Here is a 14,805-nt window from a genome sequence, read left to right on the forward strand (position 1 = left end):
ATGAGAAGACAACAAACTGACTGGGAGAGCATATTCGCCAATGATACACCTGATAAGAGGTTAATATTAAAAATTTATAAAGAACTTATAAAACTCAATATCAATAAACCAAACAATCCAATTAAAAAATGGGCAAAGAAGACATACAGATGCCAATAAACATAGAAAAAATGCTCTCATAACTAATCATCATAGAAATGCAAATTAAAACCACAATGAGGTATCACCTCACACCTGTCAGAATGGCTCCATCAACAAATCAACAAACAGTAAGTATTGGCAAGGATGTGGACAGAAGGGAACCTTTGTGCACTGTTGGTGGGTGTGAAGATTGGTACAGCCACTATGGAAAACAGTATGGAGTTTCCCCCCACAATTGAAAATGGAACTGCCTTATGGCCCAGCAATTCCACTTCTGGGAATATAGCTGAAGAAACCAGAAGCACTGATTTGAAAGGATAAATGCAAGGATATATGTAATAACCAACATTGCAGCATTATTTCCCAGTATATTCTAAGATCATTGGGCTGAGCTATAACATCTCACTTGTCCATCCTTACCTCTTGTATAATGGTTTTAATTTCTCAATAGATACGTATTTAAAGAATTGTCACTGATTAAATTAATCTCTGTCATTGAATGCCAAATATATCTGATTAGAAGACTGAACAAAAGCATGATAAAAATACTTGTGATATAGAAATTATGTAATATATTAGGAACACATAGAATTCACTAGTAATTCAAAGGTCAAGAAGAGTAAAATAATTTGTCATTCTGTATGCCATGCAGTTCAATGAGGAGGAGTGATGAATATACCAATCAAAGTTAAAGTAATAGTTTATAGTGACAATTTAACCCTCAGAAGAAGGTTAGGGGGGGAGACACTACTTTTATTCCCATATTATAGGTAAAGGAACTGAAACCCAAAGTCAAACTGTTAGTAAATGATAAAACTAAAATGTAAACAGAGATTTTTTAAAATTCTAGAATAATATGTTAAAATCTTACCCTAGCTCCTAAAGGAACTGTCTTCAAAAATGGGAAATGAACAAAGAAACCAATTTCAGTTTAAAAATTTTTTTAATAAGCTGAGAAGAGTTATTCTAATGGATCATTTAACCTAGGTAAGCATTCCATTGTACCTAAGGATACAAGTTTAAAAATAACCTTATGATCTCTCGTAATTCATTCACTTGTATCATTCAGAATTTTGCTGAAACAAATATAAACAATGTTCTATCCACGATGTTCTATCCACAATGTTTAGTTCTAAGTGTTTTTTCTCTTATCATGAGTTTCTGAGTATGAACCTGGACTGGACTGTTAACCACAGGTTGTTTTTCCTCTCTCTAGGCACCACTCTTCTCATACCTACAAATACTGTCACATGAAACGAGATCACATGCAATGAGAGTGTCTTGTTCTTGTCAGCAGTGATGAATATAATACCTATTGCCTAAACTTGCACATCTGAAAATAGAAACTGGCTTGAACACCCTACTGAAATCCCAATTCATAGTTAAATATGTTGCCAGGAACTTGCTAAAGTCATTTTCTGTTTGTTTTCTCTAGTCTCTGTACAGCTTTATACCATTCACCTAATGTGTTCAGTGACATAGCTAAAACCAGGAAATGTAATAACCAACATATGAGCCTAGCACTACTGCCATCTGTTTGAAGTCACACTCTCCAAAGTGTCAGCTTTGACAGATTGTTCTCCACAGGGTTCTTGTGAACCTCAGCAGCTAGTGCATTGATGAAGGATGTTGAGTAAATTCGACTTACTGAATGGAAAATCCCAACAGTTTCCTAATGTCCATTAACCATATGGCTTTGATATCACATTTTGATCTTCTGTGTGCTTAGCCAGAAAGCCCAAAGTAGCCAAGAAACATCATCTCTTTCCATTCTAGAAATGCATGGCAAAAAGTTATACAGCTTTCCAGCTTGGAATGGGTATTAGTGGAGGAAATAAAACCAAAGAATGGCAATGGCATGGCCTCTGGCTTCCTAGTCTTGCTTTTGCCATTGGGCAATAATAATGGGTCCCTTTGGTTTGGACATTTTATGTAGGTGATTTCCCATGAAATCCGTTCTCTAAACCAACATTAAGGAGAAGGAACAGCAGGCCAGAAAATCATTGGAGCAATAATATAACCAACTAAGTAAATAGATCATGCTACAATTCCTGGGAAAGGCATACACAAGAAGCAATGTGGAGCCCATCATAATGTTGAGTTAAGGAGACATAACTAGAAGACAAAAGAGGCCAAAACAGCTGGAATTCATAGGATTGATTACTAGAGAGAAGAGTGCTATAGAGAGAGAAAATTCTGGAGATCTGCCGAGAGCTCCTCCTTTAGTAATCAGGTGAATACTGATCAACAAAGACATGTGAGGAAACTTCTTAAGACCAGAGAAAGAATTCCCTACAGTTATTTGAGGAAACAATCCCTAGGGCTCACACTGGAGTAGGAAGAATTCCCATTTTCATCATCCATCATGGAAAAATTCATAATTCATGCTGCATAGAGTATTCAAAGGCATCTTGTTCCAGTTGTGGTTTAAAATTGGCCATAGACTAAGGGGTTAGTGTATTTTCAATTGTATGCAAGATAGTTATATTAGGTGAAATTATGATCTTGTTATTGTCTTTATATGAGATTATGTTTCAAGGAAATGTGTGTGGGTGCAAAATTGACAAGGGTTGAACTTGTGATGATTAATCTTATGTATTAAATTGACTGGCACCACACATTGCCCAGATTAACCATTATTTTGGGGTGTGCCCTTGAGGGTGTTTCTGGATGAGATTAGCATTAGACACGGTGGAGTCAGTGAAGTAGATTGCCCTCCCCAATGTGTGTGGACATCATTCAATCTATTGAGCACCTGAATGGAACAAAAGACAGGAGGAGGAGGAATTCACCCTTTTGACTTCCTGTGTGCCAGCTTGAGCTAGAATGTCATCTTCTCCTATCTTTGGACTCGGATTTACTCCATTAGCTACCCTGATTCTTTCACCTTCAGACTTGGATTGGAATTATACCACCAGTGGTGGCAAATTTTAAAGATATAGTAACACATTTTGTCTCATTCTGGTCCTAATGGTTCAATTAATACAAAGTACTTACCAGGTAGCTATATTCTTTGAACAATAATAGAAAGATTTTTTTCTAACAGGCTATAAGACTATATAAATTTTACTCAGAAATGCTTGTAGGAAACTCTAAGAATGGTAAAGAGGCACTTGTGGCTCAATATTTTCTAAGTAAAAGATGCCTTATTCCTACAGTCATTACTTGCCTACTTAATGGTGTCCAAAATATCTTTAATGAGATCTAAAAATTTCCATTCCAGAATTAGAAAAATTTCCATCTTGGAGGGCTAACGCAACTAATTTTTAAGTAATTGAAGTCAGGATATTTCCTGAGCGTGGGTCTAAGTAAGGGTAAACTAGGAAAAAAATACTGCACTTGAATGAGAGGATGATTAACTGTCAAAGGTATGGAAAGTGAGATGGATTACAGAAAAAATGTATTCTCTTTAAAAATTTCTCCTGGAGACATCTCTGAGGAAGATAAAATACATAACCATGGAAAAACCACGTACAGAATTTCGTCTCTCAAAGCACAAACACAGACCTGAAAGACATAAGTGGCAACGGTGATGAGTGAAGAGGAAAGGGTATGTTAGCAAAACCTGATGAATGTAAACATTAGGAATGTTGCCCTCCCTAATTCTTTGACACAAATCTGTATTTCTTTTTTTGTTCTTGGCTCATTCCCTTTTTCTGAATATGTTCCTCCCAACATCTCAAAAGTCATTGATGGGTTACCTCCAAGGCTTAAGAAATGTGGTTGCTAATGATCCTGCCTTTTTCTGAGTATATATTGATGAATAAGATAGAATAACGACTCATGGAGTAAAGTGACAAGAGCCTAGAAAATAGTTCCTATAAGTGGTGCTTTGAAAATACCTGGGTTTACCTACATAATGAATATACAATGCATCTAACAAGATGTGAGCTCCATTTTACCAGCAGGCCAAAGTAGGCAGAACTTCCTCCTTTCAAATGTCTCTTAAGCTACATAATCATTTTGTGAGATCTTTTTTCCTTCAAAGCCATAATTTATATTCATTGAAAAAATAATTTAATCTATAAATAGGGTGTATATGATTTACTCTGGACCTGATAACCTAGAGACATGTTCCTTTTCATTTATGGGGTTTAAAAATTCTTTGGTAGAAGCCTATTTTGGTTTGGTGTCACCAAGGAGCAGAACTTGAGACAAGTATTTTATTTGGAAATTGATCTGGAGAAACATTTTAGGGCATAGGGAGCTGAGGCAAGGAGGGGAGGAAGCCATTAACAGTTCATTAATAAAGTACTAACTGCTTTGAAAAATTGGAGCTTAGTCTCACTAGAGATAGCTTCCCTGCCCATTGCTGTTTGAGAGCTGCTTCTTGGGGTAATAATTATCCTGGACAGTTTGGTTCTCCCACTACAGAGACTGAGCTAACCTGCAAACAAAACCCTCTTGAAGAGACTAGCAAATTTTTTCAGTAAGCAGCCTTTGGTATGTTGGGTTGAGCGTCAAGGGCAAGTGATAGGGCCTTAACAGCATCAATTAAGGGGCCCAAACCCCAGATGAACTGAGAGCACAAAAACTCCCATTTCCTACCCAGAACAATCTAAATGCCATGACAGAAATCTTTGAAAGCCTTGTTTTCTGCGAGGGCATTCAGTACGCCGATAGGGTGTCTCTGTGGCAAATAACACACAGAATGAATATGAAGGCTGGTTACAATCTTGCACAAAATATATTGGCATTTCTATGCTGTACAACAGACACATACCTATTTAGGAAATTTACTGCTTGTTAAGTTTTCCTCTGACATCTCAGAGGCTCACTGGAAGTTTCCAGTGTGTGACAATTCCTGAGCTACATGCTTAGTGCTCAATAGAAGGTTGTTATTCTGTATCATGGTCCACTGCTTAACTCAATCTGCCAATAGCCAGAAGGATGGTTTTCTCCCCCACTGGTTCTCCGAGATGAAAAGCTTTCCCAACATTATTGTTATTGTCTTTGTAAGTTGATTTTCCATCAGGGTTGCAACTTTGGGGAAAATAGGTTTTAGCCTTTTTTCCAAGAAATGAATCTCAGTAGTGATATTAGAAAGTTCAGCTCCAATAAAACACTGTGTTCTTATTAGTGGAAATTAGGTATCTAACAAATGTGTAAATGTAATTTCTCTGCAATTTGAAGACTTTCAAAAAAAATTCACACATATTTTTACTACAGGCTCACTAATATTTTGGCTACTAAAACATAAATTTTATTGTAGTATTGTTTTATAAACAGAGAACAGTTAAGTGTGGTATGGCAATAGCACTAGCTTTTAGCATTTGTAAATCTTATGTAAGTTGATCCTGGGCAACACTTTTAAGGGAATGGGAATTGACACTAAAGGTAATTTTGCTCATCTATATTAATTTTGAAGTTTTTGAATTACATCTCTCAGTATGGCCTGTGAAAATGAATCAGATTTAATAATGTCCCAAAAGTCTTTTTCTCATAAAAATGTTCATATTTTCTAGAATTACAGTTCTGAGGTACGTATCCTCAACTTGTTTATGAATTGTCCTGCTTGTGCCCTGTGTTAAGTAAAATCAATCAGAATGTTCGCTGTAATTTATTTTGTGGATACTCTTTATCTAGTTGAGAAAGTTTGTTTCCATTTCTAGTTTTCTAAGACATTTTAATCTAAAGGGGTGTTGAATTTTATAACATTTTGTCTGCATCACAAAAATCATGTAAGCCTGGCCGGTGTGGCTCAGTGGTTGAGCATCGACTTATGAACCAGAAGGTAATGGTTTGATTCCCTGTCAGGGCACATGCCCGGCTTGTGGGCTGGATCCCTGGTTGGGGGCGCGCAGGAGGCAGCCGATCAATGACTCTCTCATCATTGATGTTTCTCTCTCTCTCCCTCTCCCTTCCTCTCTCTGAAATCAATAAAAACATTTTAAAAAATCATGTGATTTTCCTTCTTTTCCCTATTAGTATGGTGGTTTATATTGATTGATTTTTAATATTCATATAGCCTTCCATTCCAGGAATGCTGTAAATCCTTTCTTATAGATTGCCAAGTTGTTATTTGTTAATATTTTGTTAATATTTTTTATCTATATTCAAGATGATCGCTGGTCTGTATTTTTCCTTTTTTGTACTTTCTTCCTCTGTTTTTGATGTCAAGGTTATAGTGGCCTAAAAATGAGTTTAAAGTATTATCAACTTTTAAAAATCTGGGAGAGATAAGATATAATTGGTGTTAATTCTTTAAACATTTTGTTGTATTCTTCAGTGAAACAAGCTCATCCCTGGTCTGAATTCCTGTCCCGACAGCTCGCTCTTCTTCTCTGCCCCTTCAGGGTCACCTACCTCAACAAGACAGCTTCCTTGTTATCCTCAAACGTGCCAGGCAAGCTCCCGACTCAGGACCTTGGCTTCGGCCGTTTGCTTTCCCTGAAACGCTCCTCTGCCAGATGCCAGCCTGGCCCCTCAGCCAGTCCCCGCGTGTCCTTCCTCGGAAGGCCCTTCTCAGTGAGCCCTTTCCTGGCCGCTCGAACTAGAAGCCAGCTCTCCATACTGACACTTCTTTCCCCCCTCTCTTATTTCCTTCTCTTTAGCACTTATCACTACCTAACATTCTACATGTATTATTTTAAAATCTTATTTGTGTGTCTCCCCACCAGCATGTAAGCAGCTTCTACTGTATTCCCCGTGTTGAGGACAGTGCTGGGCACAGAGTTGGCAATCAATGCCCGCTTGTGGGGGGGAATGGCAGAAGTGGGACTAGTCCATAGCAGGACCAGACAGATTTATTAAGCACTCAGTGGGGGCCCATAAGCACTTTGCATGCTAATGTGTCCCTGAGTCCCCGTGACAACTGAGCTGCAGAAAACAGGTGAGGAAAGGGAGGTAAATTGTCCATGGTCCCACAGCTGGTCAAGATAACATTCAAGGCTTCGCTAAAGCAAAAGCAGGTCCCATCTTACTCTTCTCAAGGTCTTGAGCTTCATCCAAGGGTTGAGGCTGTGAAGAACTGGCTTTGTGACTGTGATGCTGTTATAAGGGCATTTGAGTGATTGGAGACTTTTTTTTCCAGTATGGATTTTATTTGGTGCTGCATCTCAGGGAAGTTCAAAAAAACCACACAAAACAACAAAACAAAACAAAAATAAAAACACCAGCCCCGCGTTGCCATGGTAACGGAGAGCAGCTGCTCACAAACTCATTTCCTGTGGAGTGATAATCCCTTCTCCCTACTTTTAGCTGGGAACAAATCTGGTAACTTGCTATGATGTAGCTGTCGCCAGTGCTGATGTTTCTATTTAGACCTACATCGGATATTTTCTTTCCTCCTTTTTGCATTAAAGCTTAATTAGCTACATTATAGAAAATTTATAAGAGAAAATTCATAATCACATAAGCCCAACATAAACTCATTGTTATTTATTCTGATATTAATTTCTCAGAAGTCAATTCTGGTTCTGCTATCTGCTCATCATTTGACCTTGGGAGAATGACTTAAACTCTATGAGACAAAATAGATCTCAGCTCTCAATGCTGCTAATAATCGTAATTTTATATTTTTAGTTTTATCTTTCCTTTTAGGTTTTATCCTTGAGGATTAAATAAAGTATGCAAATTGTCTGGTACTCAGGTGTTTCTTAGGAATGTCCGTCCAATTTCCTTCTTTTTCCTCATGTTGTCCCTTAATCTGCCACCCCACAGATGCCACCACCCCCAGTGAGCACTTTTAAAGGTACATTTAAAATGTTTATAGATATATATGTATATATATATGTGTGTGTATATATATATCTCTCTCCAATAGGAAGACAGTACTTATATATGAAAGCTAAAACTCTCCATGTGACCTTGGCTTCCCCAAAGGACAATCTTTTCAAAGCCCTTTGCGCCTCTGCATTGTGAGTGCCAAGTACACAGGGTGTCTCTATGCTTCAAGAATCAAAACATCATCTGAAGCTCAAGGGTCTGCCTTTTGTTCTCCCCTGGACTCAGAATCACCATCCCACAAACTTTTTTAGGTACAGAAGTATCTCTCAGCCTTTGCTCTGTGTTCAACATCCTCAAACCTCTGAAAGCTAGCATCCAGCTCTGTCCCTTATTAGCTGTATGAACTTCAGTGCCTTGGTTTTCTCATGTCTAAAATGCAGATGATAGCAGACACAATTTCATAATTGTTAGAATTAAATGAGGTAATGAACAAAAGTTCTCCACACTGTAGCTGGCAAATACTGTCCACACACAGGATGGACACCTGAGCCTGCAGGAGAAAGAGGAAAATCTTAATTGCCTTCTCTCACTAGTCACCGTTTTTTTTCTCCTGCATTTACAGACTTTGGCCCATTTCTGTCTTTCCTATTTCTTCTTTACAGCAAGACCCTTATTTTCTGCTGAGTCTTTGGCACATTTTCTTTTTCTTAGTCTCTGTAATCATTACTTGTATTGCACCCTCAGTGCCACTACACATGTCTGCAAAACTTGGATGTGAATGAATTTTACTTTCAGTTATACCAAACATCTTTGCTTAACACACTGTAGGTTGCCACACACTGTTCTTGGCACCAGATATCTTTCAGGATAAGGTCAGCCAAGGTTCTTCCATTTTTGAAGTTTAATTCTAGTAGACGCTCATAGTCCTCAGTGCCCACATCCTTCCTGTTCTGCCTCCTGCCCCAGTTTACTGAAAGTCCTCTGTGTTGAGTCCCATCCTCATTGGATTTTTCTTTATGATCTTAATCTGAGGCTTTAAACCAAACTAACACGCTTAAGAGTGGTGCCATTTAATGAACATTTCATTCAGGGAACATTTATTGGGTATCGGCTTAATGGCAAACTCTGTATTATCTCTTCTATGTATCATATATTCATTCTCAAAAAGCCTTCTAGAAAATAGTACTTTAACCCAAAGAATATCAGTTGAAAAATTAAGGCAGGCTGGTAAAAGAAATATCTAGGTTGGGTGTTAAGGCAGGAGCTAAACTTTTAAAAATCATTTTTTAAGTCTCACTGATAGACGTTATTCACCACTGACTTTGTCAACCTTTGATGCCATGTTTTGAGCTGACCTATGTTATGACTGTGATCAAAGACATTCAGAGGAAAAAAAGGGAGTGATTATTTCTAAAGTCAAAGAGGGTCATGCCATTCTAAAACAAATAGGAGATCCAAACATTCAAATGGTATTTGTTTAAACTGCAGGCTAAACTAATCCCATTGTCATTTGGGGTTCTAAAATCCACCATACATTAAAGATTCTCTCCAAGCTTCCATCCTCATAGAAGAGCTAATGAACCAGGAGCTTTTCTAATAACAGTGAGCACCATGTAAATGGAGTGTTCACTCCATAAGTTCCACTGTTAATAGGATACAATCACTCTGGGCAAATAAAACGAATAGCACTTTCTTCTAATTGATGTTCAAGTGCCGCCTACTTCTTCTGTGAGATTAGACTACAATAAGTCAGTGTTGTTTTAAGTCTGTGTGTGACGCTCTACTGAGACCAAGAGATTTGCTCAGACTTAGCGAATTTGTCCTTGCCAGTTAACCTCTATTAACTGTCTAGCCACCTAGTTTCTCAGGAGCATTAACCCAAGGCTGTGCAGGGATTTTTGAGTATGCAAAAGTCAGACTCTATTTCCTTTAAAGCTAAAGAAGGTCTCCCAGTTGGCCTTGCAGAGGTACCCACCTTCACCATGATGAGACACAATACAGTACAGACATTTTAAAATAGCACCTTGGCACTTCCTTCCCAAAGTGAGTGGTGACAGTGGATTTAGTTCACATGCCCTCAAACAAAGACCTCGAAGACTTGCCTGTGGACAAGTTAGCCTCTAAAATGATGAGTATCATTTACATGGGATCATTTACATGGGATTATTTACATGGGATTGATATTTCAAGCTTGAAGTTTCTTCAGACATGACTGAAGCCAAAGGCATTCTTGTCAAAGTTGGCCCATTAATCGATTGCCTAAGACACCCCCCTAATGTGCAAATTAGAGATGATCATCAGAGTCCTTTGTAGAGATACAGTGAAGATAGGAAGCCAAGCATGCAGAGTACTCAGCCAGAGGATGGTCCACAGTGAGATCTCTGAATTACTGTTTACATTAGAGTAATTCTAGATTCAAAACAATTACCAAACTTTCCTCAATTCGGATTGTCTCCATACCTCCAACATTGTTTCAAGAAAGGTGAAAGGGTAAAGATAACAGCACAGAATTCTGCAGAATCCTGACCTCTGTTCTAGTTCCAGATCTTTGGTGAGAATCAGGGAGATGCTGATAAAAATCACAATGCATTTTAGAACTTTCATTCCCTCCCTCCCCTGTGAAACCAGGCTGACCAATGGCTACATCACGCAGATACTGAAACAACCAAACAGAATAATTTACGTACAGTTATTTTGAAAAATGCACACAACCACATAGAAAGCATCATTGGGATTTTAGGGCCTAGCTTTTGGTAAATGAAAAATCAATAATATGTTGAAATCTCTCTCAGAGGATTGAAAACCCATTAACATTATTTTATCCATAAAACCTGGTAGAGCTTTTAAAATGTTTGGCTTTTGAATTTCAAAACTATCAGAACAGAGCAAAACTGGAAAGGTGCAGTGCAGAGAGCTGACACATGGCCTTCCCTTATCTTCTCTCTGTAGCTCATCCAGATTGCACTGGGTCTTTCTAGTCAGCCAGTGTAGGCATGTGTTTCTCACCACTAATGTCTTTCCCTTTCTTGGACATGATAACAACAAAGGATGCCCAGTGCCTTGACCATGCCTTAAAGAAAAATAAAAAATGCTTCATTTTTTAAATTCACCAGTGTAGAATTTAACAGGGAAATGCTCATTTAGGGTTTTTTGTTTTCTTTTTTATGATTGAATTTATTGGGGTGACATTGGTTTAATAAATTTACACAGATTTAAGGTATACAGTTCTACAATACTTCATCTGTATATTGTATTGGGTATTTATCACCCCAAGTCAGACCTCCTTCCATCACCATTCATCCCCCTTTACCCTGTTAGACCCCCCCCTTCCCTCTGGCAATCACCACACCGTTGTCTATGTGCATAAGTCTTTTTTTAATTTGCTTAATCCATTCACCCTTCTCAGCCAGCCCCGCAATCCCCTCCTCTAACAGCTCTCAGTCTGTTCTCTGTATCCGTGAGTCTGTCTCCACTTTGTTTGTTAGTTCATTTTGTACATATGGTGCTTGTCTCTCTTTGACTGGCTTATTTTACTTAGCATAATACTCTCCTGGTCCATCCATGTTTAAATATCCAAAAGTGACAGCTACAAAAAAAAAGGCATGTAATTTATTTTTTTCAAACATATGCTTTCAGTATATTTCTCAATGTCCCACAGTAATAGAAAACACTGTCATAGCCATCCTCTTACAGAAACAAAAGCTTATTAAATAAACAGGCATTTAAGAGCTTTAAGGAAAATAATTTTTCAAATTATCTTCTTTAAACCAGTTTACTGTGCTTTTTTGATTTAAATAGTAGGAAACATTCAACTTATTTTGAGACTATTTTGGCATAATATTTTTAACACTAATTTTAAAATACACACTCAGTAATTGTTGTGGTAACCGGTGATGCTAAAAATACTATCAAATCGGAGGCCGTTTACTTATGTATGTCCCCTGAGCCTGAGACTTCTTTTAGAAATGACATAAAACGGTGGAAGGAGGAAGTGTGTTTCACACCGTGGTTTTGCCCTGTGGTTGTTACAACTCTTCTTTCTATACCTCAGGTCTTTTCCTCTTTCACCTTGACCCACACCCACAAGAAGGGCCATGGGGGATGTGTGCGCAATAACACGGCCTGGAGAGTTACTAGGCCAAGGCCAGCTGTGGCCTGTCATGGGCACGTTGTCTTTTCTCTGTCAGTTCTTGACTCTCAGTTCCTGACCTCTGGTTAGCTTCTATTCCTTCCTCTCCTTTTTCTTATTTCTGTACTAGGATCAATTGCCCAGTGCTTTCTTCATGGGGTTGCCTCTGGTCCATCTATGCACGCTCTTGTTCTACAATATGGAAATAATATATTTTGTCTTGCAGAAGCATTGGCAAGATTAAATGAGAAGATGCTTAGCCCAACGCCTAGTATATAAGCCCAATAAGTCACAGATATTGTGACATTACCTACTTATATTACTACCTTTCCGTTAAACCAGTAATTAAAATGTAAGTATCTTCTCTTTGCAACTCCTCTAGGTTGCACTCTGACTTATAAGTCAGTGAGTAAAGACATTTCTCACCACTAAGGCCTTTCACTTGCCCACACATGACAGCTATAAAGGATACTGATGAAAGCTTAGAATTTTATATTGAATTAAATTTAATATCTGCTTTTTTAAAACTTTCCTTCTACTAAGTCTTCTTGACTTTGGGTCTCACTGCATTATATCTTTCAGGTTTATCACTGTCTCAAATAATTATTTCAGGTTATCTGTATATCTGATCCCCAATTTCACACTTGCTTCATCATGTGGTCCTTTATTCAGTCAGAGTCTGAACACCCATAGCCAATTTTGTGCCGTGGTTTGATATGAAACTTTTTTTTGTAAAATGAGTTTGCCATTAAACAAACCATGCAACAAGTTGATTTACAAGTTGTTAAGATACATCATCATAAATTGCTAAGTCTGACACCTCAGTTAGTAAAAATAAAAACATCCTCTCTTTTATCACTTTGAATTTTTCCCAAATATGTTTTTTAAATTTGAAACTTTTTTATCGAACTATGGAATACATACAAAAATGTTCACAAATTATAAATGCATAGTGAAAAGAATTTCACAATCTGAACACACCCCTGTGGCCCTCCTGGCTGTTTAACTCTTGAATGCAAGAGCACAAGTCCTTAAGTCCAGCAGTTCTCCTCCTTCTCAATCACTTTCAGAGCCTGTGAACATTCCCCACGAAGGCTTAGAATATTCACAGGGTGGTGAATTAATGGAACAAAGATAAAGTCGAGATGAAGGGCTGTTATGTGTTTCCACCAAACTTGGGTATAAAATCTCACTTTCTTTTTAAAAATTTTCATTTATTTATTTTTAAAATTATTTTTAATTATAATTGACACACAGTATTATGTTATTTTACATGTACGACATAGTGATTCAACATTTATATGCTTTACAAAGTGATCACCACAATAAGTCTAGTAACCATAGGTCACTGTACATAGTATGATGTAAACAAGAATAATAACTATATATTATAGGCTTTATTATTCATATAAGAGTAAAATGCATGCAAGGATTAGCATAATGGTCATAAGGGAAGAATTGGAAGTAAGTTAATATTAGGTTTTATGCCATATATGATATGGTAGTAATACACATAAAATAATGATTTTAAGCAATAAAATAAGTGGCAAAAAGGAGGCCCTTTTCAAGGTGTTTCTATTTTAAATCTTGAAGTTGTCTATCTAAAATTATTGCAATGGGCAGTCTGGTGTTCTTACAAAGTTGGATGGACAGATTCTAGTTAAGAATCTCATAAATGTCTACTCAGAGAACTAAAGGTAATATTTAATTCTGACTCTTTTTCCTCTTTTGGATCCTATTACTCATTTCTCCTGAGTATTTCACTAGTTAGACCAACCCTTTTACTGCACATCATTAAAAAAGTGAAAATGTGATAAGTTTTGCTGTGGGCCCAGGAGAGTAACTGCCTATATCTATTGTCAGGGCAGACCTAACATGCCAATGACATTAGAAATGCTATATTTTAGCAACCCATGGGGAAAAACAACCTTAAACTAGTTGAGCTGTCTTTGATCTTACAATATTAAATACCTGGCATTTAAAAAAAATAAAAAGAGAGAAATGCCTGGCATTTCAGCTTAAGCTAAAAGTGCAGGAGGATTAATAACAAGGCCAAGGTTGTGTGAGTAGGTTTTTTTCATAGGAGGCATGATTTCATATAGGTCAGCACTAAGACAGGATGCAGTTAAAAAGGTACATGGTCCAGAGCCCAGCAGAAGAATTGATAGAGCTTAATAGCACAGAAAAATAAACTCAGAGAATAAAGGAAGACTGTCTAATAGCGTGCTTGGAGAGGTTTAGCAATAAAATGTGTTATTTTCAAATCATCTTCATGTAGTTCCTATGATAGGTGATACATTCATACCGTTCTGAATGCAATTAACCTAAAATGCAAGAAATGATATGGGTACCTTTCAGAAAATGATAATTCTACATCTGGGGGAAAATTATTCTTTCTTTTGCTGTAACTATTATTTTAATCTACTCTGAGCCTGGACTACATTTCAGGCACTTGAAATGATAGAAAATGGCTGTCTGGCTGTTCAAATATTTTCTCGTCAATTTGATGAACAGTGAGAAAAATACCTCTCCTTGGGTAGATTAAGAGTAAATGATTACAGTAAGTCCTTCCAGAAATGGTCTTTATAAAAAACCAAGCTCCGAATCTCTTAGATATTTTCTCATGTTTTCAAATTTCTTATGGGATGCTGTAAGTAAAAATGCATTAAAATAAAAAGTCGTATTTAAAATTTAATGCAGATAGGAAGACTAGTATTGATTTTGTAAAATATCAAGCCCTACTTTGTATTGTTATAAACTGTTTCCCCTTTCCTCAAGCCATTGAAATATCTGGTATGTTAGACTCACTCTATCCATGCTCAAGCGTCAACCACCATCACAAACTTCCCCAGGCCTTTTGGATAACT

The sequence above is a fragment of the Miniopterus schreibersii genome (assembly GCF_964146895.1).
Source record: "Miniopterus schreibersii genome assembly, chromosome: X".
Lineage (NCBI taxonomy): Eukaryota > Metazoa > Chordata > Mammalia > Chiroptera > Miniopteridae > Miniopterus > Miniopterus schreibersii.